We start from the raw sequence: 17091 nt of genomic DNA, 5'->3' as shown, positions 1-17091 counted from the left end.
CAAACCCAGAGGCAGAAGTGATGATACATTTTAGAGATAAACGCTACTGAAATGATCAAGCCTTTTACCAACTTACACTAAGAAAGTACAGTCTTACATAATGAATATTGTGTGTATTTAATTGCAGGAAGAATGTAGATTCCTACTCCTGCTTCTCTAGAGATTCTGATTCAGCAGGCCTATGGAGAAATCCAGGAATCTCTATGTTAAAACATATTACATGTGAGTTGTTTTTTTTTTTTTTTTTTTTTTTTTTTTTTGCGGTACACGGGCCTCTCACTGCTGTGGCCTCTCCCGTTGCGGAGCAACAGGCTCCGGACGCGCAGGCTCAGTGGCCATGGCTCACGGACCCAGCCGCTCCGCGGCATGTGGGATCTTTCCAGACCGGGGCACGAACCCGTGTCCCCTGCATCGGCAGGCGGACTCTCAACCACTGCGCCACCAGGGAAGCCCCCATGTGAGTATTTTGATCAGTTAAGGAGTACTCTATACCAATAAATTGTAAGGCCTAGTATTCAGGACACTAACACGCTAGCTATTCTGTGATTCTATGGAAGCACATTTTAACACAAATTGTTGGATGATAATTAAATTTTTGTTTTTAATAACTCAAGGCTGCATATTCTAGAGACAGAGTTTGGAACAGTTGAGAAGTAGATGGAAAGCACAGATAAAATCCCAGAATCATTGGCAGTTACATTAAATAACCATCTTCATTTTACAGATAAGAAAACTGAGACCCAAAGGAATTAATGACTTAGCATATTCACTCATAGTAACTATATCAGAGGCCTTGGTGAGAAAAAGCCTAGTCTTTCATTTTGTATAAGCAGTTTAAGGAATATAATATTGTTCAGTATGGGAAGGAAGTCGAACAATAGTAAGAAAGGCCATGAGCCTGCAGATTTGCTAGAAAAGCAGCTTGCCTGTAGATGCAGAGGCAAATCTATTAAAGTAAACAGAAATTGATTTCACTTGGACTCAATCAAAGGTGTATAAAAACATCTGGGCCTCCGTGGACAAAAAAGTGGCCTTGCCGTGTATCTTGAGATGTACCAACATCTGCGACCATAGCCCACTGTGGGAAAGTATGTCACTTCATCAATCCCTCCCCAGATAAAGTTGAAACTGGACAGAAGCTTATTTCCTAGGCATAATTAAAACTAAATTTAGCTGTCCCAATAACACAAGAAGGGACTTTAGCAATTCCATACATCTAAGTTAAAAACAAACTTTCGTAATACCGAACACTCCAGCCCATAGGTCAAGTTTGCTTTGGGCATTTGTATTTGGCCTGTGATTTTGCTTGGAACATTTATTCATCAAAGATCAGAAATGGATTACAAATTCAAGGGTCTTACTTAGGTCCTAAAACTTAACTCTGTCTCTACCCACTTTTGATCTATAACTACCTGAAACTGGAATGTCCTGTTAACTGCTTAATTTCTAAAATGTGTACATGCCAGGGGAATACTTACTATAGTCTTCCAAATGCTGTCTTCTTTTGGGATATGGTGACCTTACTAGACTTGCATCATAGTCTTACTCATCATTGTCATCTTTATGGTGCTCTAGAGTAGCAAAGGCCGATTTAAGTTCCATTAAGTTTCACTCTTCTCTAAACTTGGACAAATTCATTCCAGATATATAAGCCAGAAACCCGAGGGCTGTACTTGACATATAATAATTTCTCATGCCTTAGAACCAATTCATCACTGATATTCACCCCGTAAATCTTTCTAAAATCTATTTTCCTCTCATCGTTTCTAGATCATACTCTACTCAAGCTGCCATAGTCTCTGTGGAACTCTACTCACTGATCTGCCCTCCTCCATTCCAACTCCTCCCTGATCCATTTCCGCCCTGAAGCCAGTTATCTTTTCAAAGTGAAAGTACATTTAGGACACCTCAACCTCCTTGCTTAAAACCAGCCAGCGGCTTCCCGTTCCACACCCAGCCCAGGTCAACCTTCCTAACTGCATGCATCCCTGCCCCTTGCTCTCTGCTCGCCGGTCACGTTGGCTTCTTGCATCCAGTTCCTCTTATTACAGGGCTTTTGCCCTTGCTGCTCTCTCTGGAATGTTCTCTGCCTTCCTGTCCTCCTCTTTATATAGATCCCATTTTTCAGAGGGCAGTTCAAACATCACATCTTGAGGAAGTTTAACTACCCTGCCCTCAATTAAGCTCACTAATTTTATTAATAAACATATGTGTATGTGTATTTATTTTTTTTATCACATTAGCCTATGATAAATATATAATCAAGGTTTTAAAATAGTTTAATTTATCTACATCTAGTAAGATGCTAAAGTTTGGGGGCATTTATATATACCAATACCCATGGTACCTCCTAGATGGTAAACCTAACTAATCACTACTTGTCAAATCAAGGTTCTTATGTCTTGGCAGTAATTAGGTCTCAGTGAATAAGTGTTTCTTTGGAGATAGAAGAAAGAAGGGATTATTTTGGAAGGAGGGGACTTTAGGAAAGAGCAGGTTTTTAAGGGAAAGGATTTTGCAATACCAGAAGGAGTGAGAGTTTCTGAGAAGCACTTCTATGAGGTGATACTTCCTAGGGCGTGAAATAGGTGCTGGGCCACGGAAAATCTCCCCTGTGCTGCCAGCCTGGGTTGCCAGGGACCAAGCTGTGATGTCAGGACTCGTCGTTACGCCTGCAATCCTCAGCTTCCTATCTTAACTGAGTCCCTCTAGCCTTCCCCAGCTCGTCTTCTTCAGCCTGGTGTTCATTCCACCCCTCCTCTCCCTCTAGAAGGAGAAGGGAAGAAAAGGAAGAAAAACATCAAAGAAAAAATGATATCAAAGAAAAAGATATATCTCTGACAGTCTTTATCAGTGGGGAGAAGAGGTTTAATTCTCCCTGTTACCAGCTTTTACTTCCTTCATGGATTTACCTTCCCTTTCTTATATTTACTTAATATTTAAGCCTCCCTTTTCCAAGGACCACATTCCTCTTGAACCTACTCCCTCCCTTCACTAGTTCCCAGCCCCAGCTATGCACCAAAATGGCCTGATGTGTTTCCAGAAATGCCAGTATCTAGTCCAGCATGCCTGTGGTGGGAGGCGGCAGGTAGAGCTCTGTGCTTCTTAAAGTATCCTGGAGTCTAACCTCATCTAGGGCTGAGAATTAACTGTTACGGTATATCGAGAATATCTTGAATATTTTATAGCCAAAATGGAGAAAAAGCTGGCAGAATAGAAAGCAATAGAAGGAGAGAGCAGAAATGGCATTGGAGGAAAACAACAAACAGGAAGGAGAAAAGCTAAGAAGGCTCCATTTAGACCCCTAGAATGATTCAGACACGCACAGGGCTTCAGCCTGTGTGAGGCCAGGGACAGCACCTTGTTTAAGCCACACAAGCATAGCCAGGCCTGGAGCCCAGCTCTCCTGAACCCTAGTCCACTGCTTTTTACCTAGAGGGCTTTGAAGGGTAAACCAAACTTGAATCAGATTCCAGCTCCAGTGGTGGTCAGAGGAGGGAGGGATTGGGAGGGAGTTGGTCCTAACTTGAGAGCTTGGACTCTGGAAGCCCAGACGGTTCTCGTCCCTCCTACTGGTCTGCTCTTGGAGCCGGGGTCACAGGTGGACCACTGGGTCAGAGGGATCTGCTGAGCCTGCAGGGTTATGGGTCTCAGTGCCTGGGCAGGGAAGCAGATGGGGCCATGGCAGCTGTGTCCCTAGTGTGAGCAGTCATACTGACCAAGGCTCAGGACTGCAGCAGACGGTGCCTTCCCTGCAAGGCTGGGCTCCTGCAGCCACCACGGCCTGGACCCGCCTGCACAAACCGGCCAAGACTCCCGGGAGACCCCTATGGGGGACCGATGAACTTGAAGAACATGAACAGGAATGTGAAGCAAACTGAAAAGCCTTGAAAAAATTATCTGCTAATAGGTTAACTGAATATTAGAATGTGTTGTAGCAAGTATGCCTTGCCTTAATTCTGCAGTCTGAAGGCAAAGTATGGTTGATGGGTTAAAGTCTGAAAACCGTTTTCCTTAAACGGCATTTAAAATCTATAAACATAATAAAAATCTAAATGATTTCAATTTAAAGGAAACAAATCTTGACTTTCCATTGGCAGACTGTGTATGTTGAGATGGTTTCCATTAAAGGTATTGGATTTCTATTAACCCATTCACATGATCGTCTCCTGTCCCCTTGTGGCCAAATGTGGACACTTGAGAGCCAGTTGCCCCGGGTACAGCCTCACAGTGCGAAACAGAGCAGGTGCGGATGAAAGTGAGTGCCTCAACCTCACGAGGATAATACCCAACCTAGGCAATGCATGCCCAAGAGAATTCAATTATTTTATGAACTTACAATTAGTCTAAGCTTGTCTGCAGAGGCACATAGCCTTGAGATGACCTTTCAAGTCCAGGAAAGGAAATTTGAGGGGATGGCACCCTCTGCTGCTCAATTTTATCATCACCAGAATTTAATAGCTGAGAGCCAAAGGAATGATTAATACGAGATGTTCGTGTAAACGTGGGTATGGTCAATACGAGATATTCACGCAAGATTGCGACTCCTCCCAGCAGGCCCTCTGACAGTTCCAGAGCTTCACCTCACTTTTCTTTAATAACTGGCCTGTAAATGGTTCATCTTTAGGCGGTTTCCACCTCCCTTCTTTCCTCTAACCCAAGCACCAAGAGTACTTAAGAGTAAGAATAAAATCATGTGATACCTTTGGGGTCCAATCTCGCACTACACCTATTCTTCCGTTCTTCAAGGTCAACACAAATGCCATCATCTCTTATCCTTTATTTATAGATTATCTTCTTTTTCCCTAATTCACTTTTCAGAGAACTCTCCCACTTCCAAAAATGAATTTCCACCACTACCATGGAAATCTCTAGTCTAGATCTAGACCAGCAAAGACTTCCTTATTCAATGCGGGGGGGGAGTAGCCAAATAAAAATACACTTTCGTTCAGTTCTTGAAATGTTCCAATACCACATCACATCTTAGTTATCCAAATCCTATGGAAAACCTCACCATTGTTTGCTTCACAGCAAAGGCCAGCTTCATCCTCAGGGTGTCCTCTTCTTTGGTTGGTCCCTCTTCTCCAGGATAAGCGTTCTGTAGTGTCCCCTGGCTGCCTAAGGACCCCAATGAGGACGCCCACCTTTTCCTGTCTTTTGTGAGCCTGTATGTGCTGTGCTCACTGTTTGTTCCTCTAATAACCACTCCCACCAGATTTACAATCATCCACAGTGGTTCCAGTCTCCTTTCTTATGTAGTATAAAAATATGTCACCTAGGGCTTCCCTGGTGGCGCAGTGGTAGAGAGTCCGCCTGCCAATGCAGGGGACACGGGTTCGTGCCCCGGTCCGGGAGGATCCCACATGCCGCGGAGTGGCTGGGCCCGTGAGCCATGACCGCTGAGCCTGCGCGTCCGGAGCCTGTGCTCCGCAAAGGGAGAGGCCGCAGCGGTGAGAGGCCCGCGTACCACAGGAAAAAAAAAAATATGTCGCATAATATCCCAAAGGAATCAAACTGTTCAAAATCTTCCTTTTTCCCAGGTAAGTAGACTTAACTTAAGGAAAGGACATTAATGGTGTGAAATTCAAGTAAGAACTAGACTGTTTTAGCACGGATCCTCTCACATGTTAACCAGTCCACTCACATGAAATTTGAGTGAGCTTTGTAAAATTTTTCAGATATTTCAGCATCTCCACTATGATACTTGAAGCCTCTTTCTCTGCTTTTCGGTATCCGCTGTTATGAGTGGCCAGAGACCTCTGAACTTCTTCAACGTACTCTAAGAATGTAAAATAATGGTAATAATAATAAGCCAGTGCATTTAGTATGGTTTAATTGCATTAATCTAAAGGATGTAATTCTTTTAAGGTTATAATTTTCTCTTTTTTATAATATGGCAAGTCTAAGAAACTGTAAACTAAATGATTTTTCCATGATGCCAAGAAATCACTAGCAAACAGAGGCTTATTCACCATTTTCTGCAAATCTTGATTTATTCATCAACTGGAACACGGCTTTACTCTCTAAAAGAAGCAGGAAGAGAAATACCGCAGCCTTCAGAGTTATTGGACCAAATAAGATTATATCAAAGTAACGGAAACTCGAACTGGAATGGTGACTGAATACTTACCTTTAAAAAGTTCAAACATTAGAGCAAATTTTACCTAGAATGTATCTCTGGGTTTGTTTGCTTGTTTGTTTGTTTGTTTTTGTGGTTCCATTTGGCTTTGTTTGGCAAGAAAAACTCAACTGAGTAGGATTTTTATACCTTACTCATTTTAACAGGAACATGTATGGAGAGGCCCAGATTGCCAATCAAGAGTATTTATCCACATGGGAAAATCCTAAGGATGCTAATTATAAATGGCTTATCACCAAGTCAGATGCTGAAAGGAGGGTTGAAAGGCAACTTTGAAAATGGACATTTCGTTCCTCCAAAAATAAGAGCTTTTCTTTTACTTCTTTGGAAATAGCTAAATCTTGGATTCTTTCACTATCAAATCAACAGCTGAGACTTTTCTTATGATTTCCCCCCATCAAGAAGCTATAACGAATCATATCTGCAAGTATAGATAATGACTAGATCCGGATTCTCTGTGGAACACATCTTGTGAGGATGGATATAAACCCAACTCAAGCTGTGGTGACCCCGGATGTTATTGGTTCACTTGTTAAGGTAATTTGCTCATTTCCAGAAACTTTGTACAATTACTAAGTGCACACCTACTATAAAAATTAACTTGCGCTTGGAGCTATGTGCTGCTGTCCAAGGCTGCAGCGAACAGGTCGGGATGCTTTATTCTCAACCACACTGCAAGGGATCCTGGTAAGAACCGCCAAATGCCACCCAGGTATTGTCGGTGAGTTTCCTGTCCTCTGCTACTACCATTCGGATATTGACAATGTCTGCTGCTGTTCTCCTGCCGCTAAGGCAGTAAAGGCCGGAAGTGCTCAGATTTCTACAAATAAAGAACAAACACACTCTGTTTATGAAAACAAAACAGACCAATAAGCTGCCTAAGATCAGCTTGATTCTAAAACAAAAATGCGTATTTTTAAAAGCATGTTGATACCAGTCCCAACTTGAAAATTTAATTAGGGTAATCTGGATGGCAGCGAGACATAAATGCAGGACCTAGCAGTAATCAGTATCATTTCTGAAGTCTCATTTTCATTATGTCACTTCCTCCTGTCACCACTGTGAAGGATTTCAAGTGCCTGTCTCATCCATATGGTGACATTTTCTCATACGCTGAGCTGAACCATAGACATCAAATTACCTCCCTGACTCAGAGAATAGCCCATCTGTGAAAGGGCTAAATTATCAGTGCTTCAACTCTTTCCGAGGAATTAAGAACTCAGAATTAATGGTACTTGATGCTAGTTTTTCATTCTTTCTGATTTGCCGGGCTTCCCTGGTGGCACAGTGGTCGGGAGTCCGCCTGCTGATGCAGGGGACATGGGTTCGTGCCCCGGTCCGGCAGGATCCCGCGTGCTGCGGAGTGGCTGGGCCCGTGAGCCAGGGCCGCTGGACCTGCATGTCCGGGGCCTGTGCTCCGCAATGGGAGAGGCCGCAGCGGTGAGAGGGCCGCATACTGCAAAAAAAAAAAAAAAAAAAAAAGAAAACTACGGATGTGACAAAGCAGGCTTTCTCTTGTGCCATGTGTGGAAGTATTGAGTGGTAGAGCCTTTCTGGAAGCAATCTGTCCTCATATAACAAGGGCTTTAAAAGGCAAAAAAACATAGCTTGGCTCAGGAATTTCACTGCTGGAAAGTCATCCCAGAACTTGTTAATTTTCCGCTAATATCCATGCTCAGTGTCATCTTTAGGTAATAAAACCCCTACATTTAAGCTGGGGACAGAGCTGCCCAGAATGAGCAATCCATATCCTAGTCACCCCTGCAGCCAAACATGGACTTACTGATTGAGGTCAAGCTAAGAGAATGTAACTGGAAATACCGTGTGCAGGCTTCCAGGAAATGGCCTTAAAAGACAGTTGATACAAGCCTATTCTCTCTCCTTTTGTGCGGCTTGGAAATTGGATGGCAGGGCTATATCCCAGATCATGAGATGAGGTCCTCATGCTCTTGGTCAGATCAGAAAACTGGAAGTGGACTGGGTCCCAGACAACTGTGGAGTTACCATGTCACTCTAGAAACTCAAAGTCCTTTCTTTTTCTTGTCACGTCTCTAAAAATGTATTGTTTTTGTGTTAAGATGTTTTATACGCCTAAGTTCTAACAATTGCTTTGAGTCCCTCATCTCTTGGTACGCCCATGTGTATGCACAGCGCACACACTAATAAACTTCTCTTTACTGTTCTCTTACTAATCTATCTTCTGTCAGTCTAATGTTACAGGACCCAGCTGGGGAACCCAGGAGGGTAGAAGGAAGAAAGAATATTTTCCTCTCCTGCACTGGAATGTTACCTCAGCACCCAAAGCTAAGTGACTTAGAATCCAATACCACTTTTGTTGAGTCACAGCTAGGAGGAGGTTGGTGGAACCTTAAGTAATTATTGGTCCCTTATGATAAACGGTCCTAAGAATTATGCCTCGTATAATAAAGGTATCACTTCAGCGGCACTAATCACATTCTCAGGGTTGTAAAAAGCAATCCGTACTTTCTTATTTAAATGGGAATAAAAGACTTTGACACTACATTGGATTTTTCCATTACCTGTGGAGGCGCTTTTTAAATTCCATTCTATTTGCTTGACTTCTTGCAATGAACAGTTTATAATTATAACCAAGTAAGCTAAAGATATATCTTTCAACTGACAAAAACAAAAACTCAGGGAGCAAAAATAGGCCTCATATTCTTGCTTCTTGCTCTGCCACTGAAGGCTGAATCTTGTGGGACATCGGTTACCACTGATGAGTTATTTTAACAAAAGGGTCACCCTTGCTTCCATGGAGATAATAATTTTCACGGTTTAAAACTCCATTGGAGTAGGACAAAAATTAACAGGTATATCATTTTGCTTAAACGTGTTCAGGAAAATCTAAAATTTCAACAGATAGTTATAGTACATGGAGAGTACATTTTATTCAGAAGAAACTTCACGTGAATCTTTTTATCAAGGAAACCACCCTAGGGGGGCTTCCCTGGTGGCGCAGTGGTTAAGAATCTGCCTGCCAGTGCAGAGGACACGGGTTCAAGCCCTGGTCCAGGAAGATGCCACATGTCGCAGAGCAACTAAGCCCGTGCACCACAACTACTGAGCCTGCGCTCTAGGGCCCGTGCTCCACAACAAGAGAGGCCGCGACAGTGAGAGGTCCGCGCACCCGCGATGAAGAGTGGCCCCCGCGTGCCGCAACTAGAGAAAGCCCTCACGCAGAAACAAAGACCCAACACAGCCAAAAAAATAAATTAATTGATTTTTTAAAAAAGAAAAATAAGAAAACTACTCTAACCCCATTCCCTACCTATAGTTTTTCTTTTTTATAATTTGAATTTTCATGTATTCAGCTTCCTAAAAGATGAGCATATTAAGAGTTTAAATTGCATGAAGAGAGAGAGAATAACAGCAGCTACAAGAACAATCACAGAAAGGAAACCCTAAAACTTACTCCACTGGTTGGCTGTGTCCATAAAATCAGTGTAAGCAGAGGGCCTCCAGTCTCTTGGCAAATGTAACCCAGGTAACAGTCAGTAACATATCTACACTGACGACTATCTCCTCTTCAGTCATTAGAAACACTGGGCTCCAGGTTTATAGAAGTCACCAAGAACAAAATAGCTCTGCAAAAAGAAAACAGTCTTTTAGGCCATTAACTCCCCAAGGCCTGTGATTTGTTTGTGGCTCCTGACAAGCGAGTGGCAGCACAATTTGTCAGAACAAAGATTTGGGTTATGGGTCCTGAGAGCCCATCTAAATCAGTGATATTGTACAAACTGCTATGCATACACATCAGACAAATTTGGTTTTTTATTTAAGATTTTTCCAACCTGTACTACAGTACAGAGAATAGGATAACAAACCCCCACGTGGGGACTTCCCCTGTGGTCCAGTGGCCAAGACTCTGCGCTCCCAACGCTGGGGGTCTGGGTTCGATCCCTGGTCGGGAACTAGATCCCACATGCCGCAATTAAGAGTTTGCGTGCCACAACTAAATATCCCGCATGCAGCAGCGAAGATCCCGTGTGCCACAACTAAGACCCGGTGCAGCAAAAATAGATAGATAGATAGATACTTCTTAAAAATCCCCATGTGAACATCACGCAGTCTGGTAGGCTGAATAATAGCCCCCAAAGACACCAAGCTCCTTAATCCATGGAAGCCATGAATGTTTCTTTATATGAGAAAAGGGTCTTTTCAGATGTGATTAAATTAAGGATCTTGCCATGGCATGGCTATCCTGGATTATCCAGGTAAGCCCTATTGTATAATCACAAACATCCTTAAAATAGGGAGGAAGAGGGAGATTTGATTTCAGACAAAAGAGAAGACCCTGGGATGGAAGCCGAGAGAAGCAGATGCTATGCTTCTGGCTTTGAAGACGGAGGAGTAGGACCTGAACCAAGGAATAAAAGAAATGCCACTCAAAACACTAGAAAAGGCAAAGAAAGCAATGGATTCTCCCCTAGAATCTCTAGAGGAAGCATGCCCTACAAACACTTGATTTCAGCTCAGTGGAACTATCGGGACTTCCAATTTCTGGAACTAATTACAGTGTAGAAGAATCAATGTGTGCTGTTTGAAGCCAAGTTTCTGGTAACTTATTGCAGCAGCCATAGGAAACGAATACTACAGCTTCAACAATTATCATTACACATCAAATCTTGGCCCCTCATTCACACACACACACACGCGCGCGCACACACACACACACACACACACACACACACACTCTCCCTTCCATCGCCATTAGATCACTTTGAAGCAAATCACATATATAATAATGGTTTATCCATAAATACTTCATTTTTTTTGCCTAAAAGATATGGACTCAAAAAAATAAGCATAATATTTTAACCTAATTAAAAATAATTAACAAGAAGTTTTTAAAATTAATTAATTAATTTATTTTTTATTTTTGGCTGCATTGGGTCTTCGTTGCTCCACGCAGGCTTTGTCTAGTTGCGGCGAGCGGTGGCTACTCTTCGTTGCGCTGCACGGTCTTCTCATTGCGGTGGCTTCTCTTGTTGTGGAGCACAGGCTCTAGGTGCACAGGCTTCAGTAGTTGTGGCACGCAGGCTCAGTAGTTGTGGCTCACAGGCTTAGTTGCTCTGTGGCATGTGGGATCTTCCCGGACCAGGGCTCAAACCTGTATCCCCTGCATTGGCAGGTGGATTCTTAACGACTGCGCCACCAGGGAAGCCCAACAAGAATTTCTTAATATAAATATCCTTTCAGGTTTCAAATTTCCCAAATAGTTCCTAATTGTTTTTTATACTTGGAACATCTTATTGGTTTGTTTATTTCAGGATTCAAGTAAATTCCGTACATTGCATTTAGTTGACTTATCTCTTATTTTTTAGTTTTTGCTATGCTGTCCAATGTGGTAGCCCTTAGCCACATGTGGCTATTTAAATTTAATAAATTGTTTATAAATTAAACAATATTTAAAATCAGCTCCTCAGTCTCATTAGCTATACTTCAAGTGCTCGATTCTAACATGTGGCTAGTAGTTACCTAACTGGACAGCACAGATATAGAGAATATTTTCATCATCTCAGAAAGTTTTGTAGGTTCTCCCTTTTCCTTCCTCCCTTCCTCCCTTCCTTCTTTCCTCCTTTCCTTCTTTCTTTGTTTCTGTCCATCTGTCTTTCATTTCTTTTTGTCCAGTAGAATTTCTTATATTCTGAATTTTGCTGATAGTATCCCCATGATGTCATTTAACACATCTCTCTCCCTCTTATGTTTTTTGTAAACTACTAGTTTTATTTAGGGGTTTAATCATTTTTTTTTTGCAAGAATACTTCACAAGTGAAGTTGTGAATTTCCTATTGTATCACATTAAGATACAAAATGTCTGATGATTTCTTTTTTTGTTAAGATTAATCGGATTAAAATTAATTGTTTTAGCAGTCACTGATCATTGTTTGCTTATAACCAATTTTTTTAAGGAACTGCAAAATTGCAGTACTCTAAATTTCACCTTATTTCCTTTATTTATCAATTTTATCTATTATGTAGAACATAGAGTTTTTCATTACCAAATATTTGCTTATCTGAGGTGTATTTCATAAAGAAAATGTAGGAAGATAGTTTGACTGTTTTCACTTATTTAGAATTTTGTTTTTTGAATTATCAATTGATTCCTCAGCATCTTCCAGAGGAGACCAATGTCAATGAGCTGGGTTGTTTTTTGTTTGTTGTTGTTGTTTGGTTGGTTGGTTTTGGTTTTGTTTTTTTGAGTGAGGAGGGGAGTATTATCATGAACTCATGAATTCTCATATATTTGATGTGTTTCAATCCATTTCAGGATGTTTTGCTTTATTTTGTTTTGTTTTTACACTCAAATCATCTGATTTTTGGCAAGTAAGAACCCCTTCAAGCTGGCTTTTGAATCCTTCTGACATATCCCCAATAACCTTTGATAGCTTCCTTGCTTTTCATTATAAAAAGATGCCCAAGTTCATCTAATCCAGATCTGGAATTAATCATACCTCTAAGGACCCCTGAGTCCTGTTAGTGAGAAATAACATTAGAAATCATAATTTAGGAGGTCAGGGTGCTTATTTGTACTAGGCTCTGTAACAGAGAAGAACAAACTTGTACTCCATATTGGGTCTATTCCTTTAGCTCTAACCCCTGTGCTCTGCTGCCTGTGCTTAGTCATGGAGCTCTGTACCTTTTGTAAGAGAACGTTGACTACACCTTGAAATAGCCCAGTCTCAAGGCTCTAACCTTTAAAAGTATAACACTTTTCCATTCATACAGAGATAAAAAGTTGCAGAACACAGAGTAACATTTGTCTTGCTGGAAGCTTATAGGAACATTGTGACCAGACCTACCTGGACAACTGAAAGAAAAAAGGATTCCGGCACCAAGAAGTGTGCAACAACCAGCCACACTCCCACCCCTTTTGGTATAAAAGAAGCCTGAATTCTAACTCAGGTAAGATTGTTCTTTGGGACACTAGTCCACCATCTTCTTGGTCTGCTGGCTTTCCAAATAAAGTCACTATTCCTTGCCCCAACAATTCGTCTCTTGATTTATTGGCCTATCATGCAGGGAGTAGTACGAGCTTGGACTCAGTAACAGCTTTGCATAGTTTCTATTTTTAAAATATAGAAGAAAATATATCATAAACTCAAGCTAATATTCCCATTTCAGAGTTTTTGTTTGATTTTATATTTGTAGCTGTTTTCTCTCTGAAAGTTTTGTTTCCTGAAAACATTAACATATTAATTTGCTCTATCCCAATAATATATATTATATACACACCATAGTAAGACTAATGATATGATTATTGAAACTTTTATTTCTTTACAGTTGTCTGTGTATGTATCCTTAGGATTTATCTGATAAAATCTATAAGGTCAAACTACTGTGCTTTCAATTCAAATGAGTGATTATGTAATATTCTAAAGCAATTATTCCCAGTGTTCCCTTAAGATTTAGTAAATAAAGGGAATGAGTCAAGCATTTATCCTCTTTCTGATACAAACTGTGCCACCATCTTTATGTAACCAAACAATAAATGATTATAGAAGTATTCCAGGTAATAAATGCAGAAGAAGAAAATTAGAATATTATTTTACAACCCCCAGTGAATTAATAGGTCTAAGCTTTGGATATCAACAACTTTGACCATCTTTTTATTTTTTTTTAGTATTTATTTATTTATATTTTTGGCTAAGTAAGGTCTTAGTTGCGGCACACGGGATCTTTCGTTGTGGCGCATGGGCTTCTCTCTAGTTGTGGCACACGGGCTCGGTAGTTGCCTGGTGACATGTGGGATTTTAGTTCCCTGACCAGGGATTGAACCCGTGTCCCCAGCATTGGAAGGCGTGTTCTTAACCACTGGACCACCAGGGAAGTCCCCAACTTTGACCATCTTAAAAAGAGACACTCAGCTATTACATATCTCTTCATGGAAGATAATGCATGCTACCACCTATAAAGTAGTCTTGCCACCACCAACATCTTCTCCAAAATAAGAACCTGAATATGATCAATATCCTAGATGCAACTACCAATTTTTTTATCTATAGAAATATAGATACCAGAGGAACCTGTTGAACTATGATACAAGGAAGCAATCTGCAAAATCTAAACTGTGGAACACTCCACAAGACATGGTTCAGAGTCTTCAAAAATCAAATTGCAAGAGAGAGGGAGAGAGAGAGAGAGAGAGAGAGAGATGAGGGAGCTGGAGCCTACAGATTAAAAGAGACTTAAAATATACAGCAACCCATCAAAATATGTGGATTTATTTGAATCCTGAGTTAAAATTTTTGTATCATTTATGATATAACTGGAAAATTTAATGCTGACCAAATGGTTAGCTCAATCTTAACCTAATCCTTTCCCTTCTCGGGGGAGGCCACTTCCAGTTCTGCTACATCATTTACTCCTGCCTTAATTTTTATTTTAGGTATAACAATGATATTTGTTTAAATATTTTAAATTCTTGTCTTTTAGAAATACATACTGAAGTGTTTGCAGGAAAAAAAGATATGAATTGAATTTGCTTTAAATTAACACAGGAGAGAGAAATGAGCGGGATATAGGTGAAGTGAGATTTAATTATTATTTTTGGAGCTGGGTGATGCATACATGGGGAACAACTTTTTCCTAATAAAAAGTTTTAAAAAAAATCAGGTGGTAGAAAGAAGAGGAGAAAGGAGAAGGGGAATCAGCTAAATTTATCATAATGGGAAGTTAGTCAAAAATGAGGATTTAAACTATTAAGTATATTACACAAAATTATAGTTAAAGTAATTCCTAAAAACTAAAAACTGTACAAATATTCCAAACTTCTAGAATATGTGTACACATAAACGCGCCCCCCACACAAACACACTGTTAACACCTAGTGAAATACACTAAAACAAAGGAAGTGTTAAACAATTGAATGACACTGTAACTAAGATAAAATGTATTTGCCATATCAAACTTGTAACAAGGTACACATCTATCTACGAAAAGAAAAGCCCTTAGCTGGAATTCTAAGCAGAGTCCAACAGAATGGTGTGTGTAAGTGAAGACTCAGCTAGGAACAGTTGAAAATCAAAGAAGGGACAAAGGTCCATACACACAAATGCAGACAAGGGGAAGCAAGAGTCATGGTCACAACCTCAGACAAGGTGGAATTCAGGCACAACACGTAAAATGAGTCAAGAAAAGTGCTTTACAGTGATGAGGGATACAATCCTCAAGGCAGATCTTACAGTTATACCTACCTGGGCACCAAATAACATTGGGTCCAAAATGCAGAGAAAAATCTACAAGAAACACTAGGAGAAATAAAGGCACATCAGCAAAAGGAGACTAATAAAACATCTTTCAGATCATGATACATTAGGTAAGCAAATGAACAAAAAAGAAGCCCTAAATCACCTAAGAACAATCTAGATGTAGAAGTAACATGTATCAAACTCTTAAATACTGAAACCTAAGAATTCACCTTCTTTTCAAAGACCTGTAATACCAGGCATCCTATTTATAGGAATTTACCCTGAATATATATACCTTCAATATCACAGAGAAAAAAATCACAATATTATTCATTGTGGTATTATTTGTAATAGCAAAGTAATGGAAAGAACCTAAATCTCATACCTAGGAGATTGAATAAATAATTAATGGTCATCCACTCTATGAAAAAAATATGCTGATGTTAAAAAAAAAAGATAAGAAAAAGCTCTATGAATTGATATGGAGTAATTTTAATGATGTGTTGTTAAGATTGAAAAAGAAAAAACCAAGATACAAAATATACACCATTTGCATAGGAAAAAAGGAGAAATAAGAACCTACTATATATATGTGTGCTTATTTTTGCATAAGGATTAACCAGAAGCTGCTAAGGGTGGGTGAGAAGAGGTGGATGGGAATGAGCATCCTCAGAATACATCTGTTTAAATAGTTTTGGGACTTCCCTGGTGGTCCAGTGGGTTAAGACTCTGCTCTCCCAATGCACGGGGCACAGGTTCGATCCCTGGTTGGGGAAGTAAGATCCTGCATGCCACATGGCGTAGCCAAAAAAAAAAGTTTTGACTTTTGTTCTATGTTAATGTTTTGTATAATCAAAAAAAAAAAAAAAAAAGCTTAAATTAATACAGGTGAGGAAAAATCCTAAAACTAATTTTTAAAAAAATGAACCTAACTATAGGAGTGCCAGGTAATTTCGCAGCTGAAGTCTATTAAAATATTAAGCAATAGTAACTCCAATGCTATTTAAACTACTCCAGCAAATGGTAAGGAGTGAGAAAGTGAGAATCTTCCAAATTCTTGTCATAGAGCATAATACTAACATCTGACAGAAAGAGCACACCCAGAAAAAAGAAAATTAGGGAGTCATTCACTCATGAACCTCAGAGCAAAAATAGTAAATGACCCATATTCAAAAATAGACTTTAGCATCACATTAAAATAACAATACCTGATGAGCAAGCGGAATTCAGAGGAGCAATACCAGTGAACTGCATCTTAGGAAATAAAAGAATATATTTGGCATTTTAATAAATTAAGACGGGAATAGAAATCAAATTATCATCCTTATAGATGCCAAAAGGCCTCGGATCAAATTTAATATATATTTATTTAATGGGATGGGGGATAGATGGGAAATTTCTTTATATTAGAATAAGAATATATACATCTTCATAATATACATGTACTTATTTATGTATTGCTGCAGAATTATATTCTACACAAGAAGGAAGTGTCTCTTCGCCACTTAGTGACATGCCAAATAGGAATCTCTTTCAAAACCTGGTCAATCAGAATATTCTACTCCCTGATCAGGAAAAGTTAAAAGTACAGCATAAGTTAATGAGATCTCGGTCCTAGATTTTTGCTGGAGGTACTGAGAAAGAGGCTTTCCTCAACTCAGGCATCATTAGTAGGACCTTTGAATTGTGACTGCAGAGACAGACCAAGCCTTGAGAGTTATGCAGAATCCAACCAGAGTT

At 40.0% G+C, this 17091-nt stretch overlaps 1 long non-coding RNA gene across 1 annotated transcript; it reads right to left on the bottom strand.

Moving 5' to 3' along the window:
* Nucleotides 1–227: 227 nt before the first annotated feature.
* LOC141279133 (uncharacterized) lies at nucleotides 228–16545 on the bottom strand. Its single transcript, XR_012332959.1, has 2 exons — nucleotides 9573–16545; nucleotides 228–7595 (listed from the first exon to the last, which is right to left on the bottom strand). It is a non-coding gene; the product is annotated as an uncharacterized lncRNA (long non-coding RNA).
* Between the last annotated feature and the right edge of the window lie 546 nt (nucleotides 16546–17091).

Source organism: Tursiops truncatus, chromosome 7 (genome assembly GCF_011762595.2).
Source record: "Tursiops truncatus isolate mTurTru1 chromosome 7, mTurTru1.mat.Y, whole genome shotgun sequence".
Lineage (NCBI taxonomy): Eukaryota > Metazoa > Chordata > Mammalia > Artiodactyla > Delphinidae > Tursiops > Tursiops truncatus.
This window is presented reverse-complemented; position numbering and strand designations above follow the sequence as displayed.